Raw genomic sequence first — 7,480 nt, 5'->3', positions numbered from 1 at the left:
ACATGGTTTTTGATATAACAAATGTTACAGCATTTTACATTTTTAATTTATTTACACTTATTGCCATAGCAAAAATGGGATCAATATAGGATCTAATTTACATATAACTGTAATTAGCAATTAACTCTTCCACATGCATTTATTTTTATTAGCATCTCTCAAAATCTGTAAGTGAATGTGCATTAGTTTCAGAAGCCAACAGCAGATTAAAAATGGAAAAAAACTGTAAAGCCAAATGAAAAGTGGTAGGAAAACAAGTTCATTACAATTTAAAATGTTAAATACTGCTAATAAATGTTTTGAATGTTAGAGTAATAGAAAGCTGAATATAAAAACTTCTACGTAATTCATAAATTCCATCAAATATGAAATTCAGAAACATAATTTAAAAATCACCTTCTATCAGGCAAATCCTTAAATAAATACCTGTGAAAGGAATGTGGAGTAATGTGAACACCAATTCCTCACCTATATAGTTGTTGATAGTCCTCTAAAATTCTCATTTTTTTAGCTTTTTAAACTTGTTCCTCTTTCTTTTATTAAATACAACCCTGTACTGGCGTTTTCCATTTGATAGAAAAATAATCTGATACAAGCAGAATTGTCAAGGAATGTCATATGTCAAAAAATGAGGTGACAAATGAGAAAGGGCTGAGTCACTTAGAAAATATCTTGCAGACAGCCAACGGAAACAAGCATTAAATTGAAGAAGAGAGTGGCTGGTGGAAATAGGTCAAAACAGCCCAGTGAAGCATAGTCGTTATATGACAAAATGAACAGAAGATGTGTTTACATTACTGGTATGTAAACTATGTATTATCAGAGGCTTGATACTGGTGACCTTCAAATTAAGTACCTTAATTTTGTCAGATGCTTTGGTTTTATGTTATTTACTTCTGCTTAATTTCAACATGGTGTTATTTGTAAAAATCTTGATTTAATTTGTCTTAATCAAATACTGCTCAAAGTAATTATATGGATACACTGCCAACTCAAAGACAGCTTTTCTCCTTATATGTGGTCAAAAATTTGACATATTCATATACATTTATCCAGATTACAAAATTCCCTTTCAAATGTTGCCACACATTCTGCCACAGACATGAAGGAATTTGTGGATTTTCTCTTAGTTGCTATCACTTCTTCTCCATGCCCTGCATATTCCCTGAAGGATTCTAGTTGTATGTTAAAAATAAGACAGTCAAAATTCTTGCCTCCCTGACTCTTTTTTTCCCACACATAACATCAGCTAATGCTTCCAGTAATCTAACTGGTATTAGTTACCTTGCTCCCTCAGTATCAGTTCCAATTTTTAAGGAATACTCTTTTCAATGAGTGAATTAATGATCCTAAAGAAGATTAGGTAGATCTACAATATTTTTTTCCAATCCCAAGAATGGTTATAATTTCTCAAGATATTAGACATCTATGAAGGTTGCTCAAACCCAAGTCTCTAGCCTGTTTTTTAGATATAATTATGTTCTGTAAATTTACCTGATGTTCCATAAGCCTGTGCACTCATTCACTGAAGCATTCAATTTCCAACAATTAATCTCCTCTATGCTTTAACTGAGGTGTCAGATCAGTTTCTGTAAATTCAATCTGAAAGGGAGGGAATATTCTCATAAGTCCTAGGACTGCCTTTACTGCTAGGTATTATGGAACAATCTGGACTTGGAGTTTCCTTTGTTGGAGGATGCTTAACCATAATTTTGATTTCTGTAATACATGCTTGACTATTTATGTTACCTATTTGTTTTTGAGTGTGAGTAGGGAGTTTCTACCTTTTGAGTAATTTCATTTAAATTGTTGAATTTATGAGCAGAGGGTGGATTATAATATTCCTTTATTAGTTTGTAAATGTCTCTGTGTCTTTAGTGATGTTCTTTCTTTCATCCTGGTATTGGCAATTTGTATATTCACTATTTCTTTCCCTCTCTCATTGGCTTGTCAATCTGGTAGTTGTCTGTTAGTCATATGGCTCTTTTCTTTTTTTTTTTTTTTTCATTTTCCCAAGTAAGCCTTTCTTATTTATTTATTTTTATTATTATTATACTTTAGGTTTTATGGTACATGTGCTCAATGTGCAGGTTAGTTACATATGTATACATGTGCCATGCTGGTGCGCTGCACCCACGAACTCGTCATCTAGCATTAGGTATATCTCTCAATGCTATCCCTCCCCGCTCCCCCCACCCCACAACAGTCCCCGAAGTGTGATGTTCCCCTTCCTGTGTCCATGTGTTCTCATTGTTCAGTTCCCACCTATGAGTGAGAATATGCGGTGTTTGGTTTTTTGTTCTTGCGATAGTTTACTAAGAATGATAATTTCCAATTTCATCCATGTCCCTACAAAGGACATGAACTCATCATTTTTTATGGCTGCATAGTATTCCATGGCGTATATGTGCCACATTTTCTTAATCCAGTCTATCATTGTTGGACATTTGGATTGGTTCCAAGTCTTTGCTATTGTGAATAATGCCACAATAAACATACGTGTGCATGTGTCTTTATAACAGCATGATTTATAGTCCTTTGGGTATATACCCAGTAATGGGATGGCTGGGTCAAATGGAATTTCTAGTTCTAGATCCCTGAGGAATTGCCACACGGACTTCATGTCTAAAACACCAAAAGCAATGGCAACAAAAGCCAAAATTGACAAATGGGATCTAATTAAACTCAAGAGCTTCTGCACAGCAAAAGAAACTACCATCAGAGTGAACAGGCAACCTACAAAATGGGAGAAAATTTTCGCAACCTACTCATCTGACAAAGGGCTAATATCCAGAATCTACAATGAACTCCAACAAATTTACAAGAAAAAAGCAAACAACCCCATCAAAAAGTGGGCAAAGGACATGAACAGACACTTCTCAAAAGAAGACATTTATGCAGCCAAAAAACACATGAAAAAATGCTCACCATCACTGGCCATCAGAGAAATGCAAATCAAAACCACAATGAGATACCATCTCACACCAGTTAGAATGGCAATCATTAAAAAGTCAGGAAACAACAGGTGCTGGAGAGGATGTGGAGAAATAGGAACACTTTTACACTGTTGGTGGGACTGTAAACTATATGGCTCTTTTCAAAGAATCAGCTTTAGATTTCATTGACTTTCTCTGTTCGTTTACAATTTTTAATTTCACCAATCTCTGCACTTAAATTTATGTTTTTATTTTTTGTCTTTCAACCTTAGAAGACCTTATCTTTTAAAAACCACCTTATTGAGATATAATTGACATTTTAAAAATCTGTACATATTTAATGTATATAACATGAGTTTGGAGATAAGCATATATCCATGAACCTATCATTACAATTTATACCATAAACATACCCATCATTTCCAAAGTTTCTTCTCACCTTCTTTTTTTTTTGGTAATAAGAACACTTAACATAAGGTCTACCCTATGAGCACATTTTTAGGTCTACAATACAGTATCGTTAAAGATAGGTACTCTGCTGTACAGTAGATCTCCAGGACTTATTCATCCAGCATAACTAAAACTTTGTAGCCTTTGACAAATGCCTCCCTGTTCCTCTTTCTCCCAGTCCCTGGCAACTACCATTCTACTCTCTATTTCTATGAAATTGACTATTTCAGATTCCTCATGTAGTGGTATCATGTAATATTTGTCCTTCAGTGTCTAGCTTATTTCACCTAGCATATTGTCTTTCAGGCTCATCCATTTGGTCTCAAATGGCAGTATGTCATTCTTTTTTTAATGCTTAATAATATTCCACTGTATGTTTCTGTAAAAAAACTTAAATCCATTCATCCATCAATAGACTTTTGTGTTGCCTCCATGTCTTGGCAATTGCAACTAATGCTGCAATAAACATGGGACTGCAGATAGCTGGTTGAGGTCTTGATTTCAATTCATTTGGAAAAATACCCATAAGCAGAATTGCTGCATCATATAGTAATTCTACTTTTCACTTTTTGAGGAAACTTCATACTTTTTTCCAATAGCAGCCATGCCATTTTGCATTCTTGCCAGCAGTGTACAAGTGTTCCCCTTTCTCCACATCCTCCTCAACAATTGTTACATTGTTTTTATTTTAATAATAGCCATCCTAACTAGAATGGGGTAATATTTTATTGTGTTTTTTATTTGTAGTTCCCTGATGTTTAGTGATGTTGAGTGCATATCCATATATCTGTTGGCCACTTGTGTGTCTTCTTTGGAAAGATATCTATTCAGTTATGTTGCCCAGTTCTTAATTTCTTAATTGGCTCATTTGTTTTTTGTTATTGTTTTGTAGAAATTCCTTATGTATTTCGGAAATTAGTCCTTTATCAGATATATAGTTTGCAAATATTTTCTTCTGTTCTATAGGTTGCTTTTTCATTTTATTTTTTTTGTTTGTTTGTTTTGCTGTGCAGAAGCCTATTAGTTTGATGTAGTCTTACTTGTTACTTATCTAATTTCCTTTTAGTTGCCTGTGCTTTTGGTGTTGTATCCAAAAAATCATTGGCAAGAACAATGTCAAGAATTTTTTTCTATATTTTCAGGAGCTTTATGGCTTCAAGTCTTGTGTTTAAATTTTTAATCCATTTTGAATTAAGTTTTGTATATGGTGTAAGATAAGGCTCTAAGTGGAACTGAATAAATTACTAAAAATATACATTATACCAAGGAAGAATCAAAAAGAAATAGAAACTAAGGTGATTGAATCAGTAATGAAAAGCCCCCAACAAAGAAAAGCCCAGGACGAGATGACATCACAGGTGAATTCTACCAAACACTTAAAGAAGAATGAATACCAATCCTTCTTAAGCCCTTCCAACAAATAAGAGATGAGGGAACATTTTCAAACTTTTTCATATGACACCAACATCACCAGAATACCAAAGCCAGGCAAAGATACTATAAGAACAGAAAACTCCAGGTCAGTATTACTAATTAACATGGATATATAATTCCTCCACAAAATATGAGCAAATTAAATTTAACAGCACATCAAAAGGATCATACACCATGACCAGTGGGATTTATTCTGGGGATGCAATAATGCTTCAACATATGTAAGTTCAGTCCAAGTCATACACCACATTAGCAGAATGAAGGATAAAAATCACATGATCATCTTCATAGATACAGGTAAAACATTTGATAAAATTTAATTCCCTTTCATGGTAAAAAGTCCCCAACAGATTGTAGAAGAAACTTACTTCAATGCAATATAAGACATATATGATACTCCAATAGCTAACACCGTACTCAATGGTGAAAAACTGAAAGCTTTTCCTGTAAGATTTGGAACAAGGCAAGAATGTTGATGCTTGCCACTTCTATTCAGTATAGTATTGGAAGTTCTAGCTAGATAAATTGGACAATAAAATGTATCCAAATTAGAAGTACAAATTAAATTACCTCTGCTTGTAGAGGACATAATCTTACATGCAGGAAACCCTAGAGACCTCACCCCCCACCACCATAAAACACCATTAGAACTAATAAATGAACTCAGTAAATTAACTGGATATAAAATCAACATACAAAAATCAGTTGCATTTCTGTACAACAACAGTGAACTATTCAAAAAATGTTTAAGAAAACAATTATGTTTACAATAGCATCGATAATAATTAAATACTTAAAAATAAACAATCGAGGTAAAAGACGTATACACTGAAATCTGTAAGACACTGATAAAAAACTAAAAAAGATAGAAATAAGTGGAAAGACATCTTATGTTTATACATTGGAAAAATATTGTTTAAATGTCCATACTACACAAAGAGATGTACAAGTTCAACTGAATTCCTATCAAAAATTAGTGGTGTCCTGCCGAGAAATAGAAAAAAAATCTGAAATTCATATGGAACAACAAAAGGCCAGGAGCAGCCAAAGCAATTTTATTTATTTATTTATTCATTTATTCATTTATTTATTTGAGATGGAGTCTTGCTCTGTCGCCCAAGCTGGAGTGCAGTGGTGTGATCTCGGCTCACTGCAACCTCCACCACCTGGTTCAGGCAATTCTTCTGCCTCAGCTTCCCTCAGCCGCCCGAGTAGCTTGGATTACAGGTTCTCACTACCACACCTGGCTAATTTTTGTATTTTTAGTAGAGATGGGGTTTCACCATGTTGGCCAGGCTGGTCATGAACTCCTGACCTCAAGCGATCTGCCCACCTCAGCCTCCCAAAGCATTGGGATTACAGGTGTGAGCCACTGCAATTTTGAGGCAGAACATAGTGGAAGGTATCACATACTTCCTGATTTCTAACTATATCACAAAACTACAGCAATCAAATCTGTATGTTACTAAAGATAGGCGTATAGACCAGTGGATCAGAATAAAGAGCCAAAATAAACCAAAGAATAAACAATCAACTGATCTTTGACAAGAGTTCCAAAAATACACACTGGGGAAATGACAGTCTTCAATAAATCAAGTTGGGAAAGCAGACATTCACATGCAGAAGAATTAAATTGCTCTTATTTCCATGTTTCTGATTGATATGGGTTCAATTTGCTCTGATTTTTCCAGTTTTCTAAAGGAGAAGATCAGCCTTCTTATTAAATATCTTTATTTCTAATAGAATCAATTAATTATATAAATGTCCTACTTAGTACTGTTTAACTCTATCTGTCCAATTCTGATATATTTAAAATTCCATTCAGTCAATGGTTTTAATTTTCTTTGGGCCTTCTCTTTTGACTGACTTCTTTGACTTAATATTTGAGTCCTTCCAGATATCTTTCTGTTAATAATTTTTGGTTTAATTTTGTCATGGTCCATAAAACATACTTCATATGATAAACTTTTAAATGTGTTAAAATTTGTTGTAGTGCTCAGACTATGACATATCTTAGTGAAAGCTCCATGTGCACTGGTACATTATATTCCTGCTATTTTTGAGTGAAGGGTTCTCTAAATGCCAACTAAGGTCACATCGGTTGATGGCATTGTTCAGGTCCTCTAAATCCTTACTAATATCTGTTTACTTGTGATAAACCATTTGCTGAGATGGAAGTGGTGAAGTTATTTATTTTTGCTTATAGTCCTCTAACTAAAAATATGAATTCTTAGTTTCATACATAATTTACATATAATAATTCATAAATATTAGCTTCGATGTTTTGAAGTTCTGATGTTTGTGAATATACATTTACAATTACTATGACTTCTTGGAAAATGGATTCATTATTATTATCTAAACCCTCCCTTTTCTTTGGTAATATTCTCATTCTGAAGTCTACTTTGTCTTATAGAAGGACAGCTACTCCAACTTACTTTTGAATAGTGTTTGCATAGTATTCTTTTTCCTGTCCTTTCATTTTAACCTATCCATGTCTTTGTATTTAAATGGCATCTTAGTTCAAGCTGCTATAACAGAATACCATAGTTGGGTGGCTTAAACAACAGACATTTATTTCTGACAGTTCTGGAAGTTGGGAGGTCCAAGATGAATGTGCTGTCAGATTTTGTTCTCAGTAGCCCACACTCAGCCTTTAT

This window comes from Pongo abelii, chromosome 1 (genome assembly GCF_028885655.2).
Source record: "Pongo abelii isolate AG06213 chromosome 1, NHGRI_mPonAbe1-v2.0_pri, whole genome shotgun sequence".
NCBI lineage: Eukaryota > Metazoa > Chordata > Mammalia > Primates > Hominidae > Pongo > Pongo abelii.
This window is presented reverse-complemented; position numbering follows the sequence as displayed.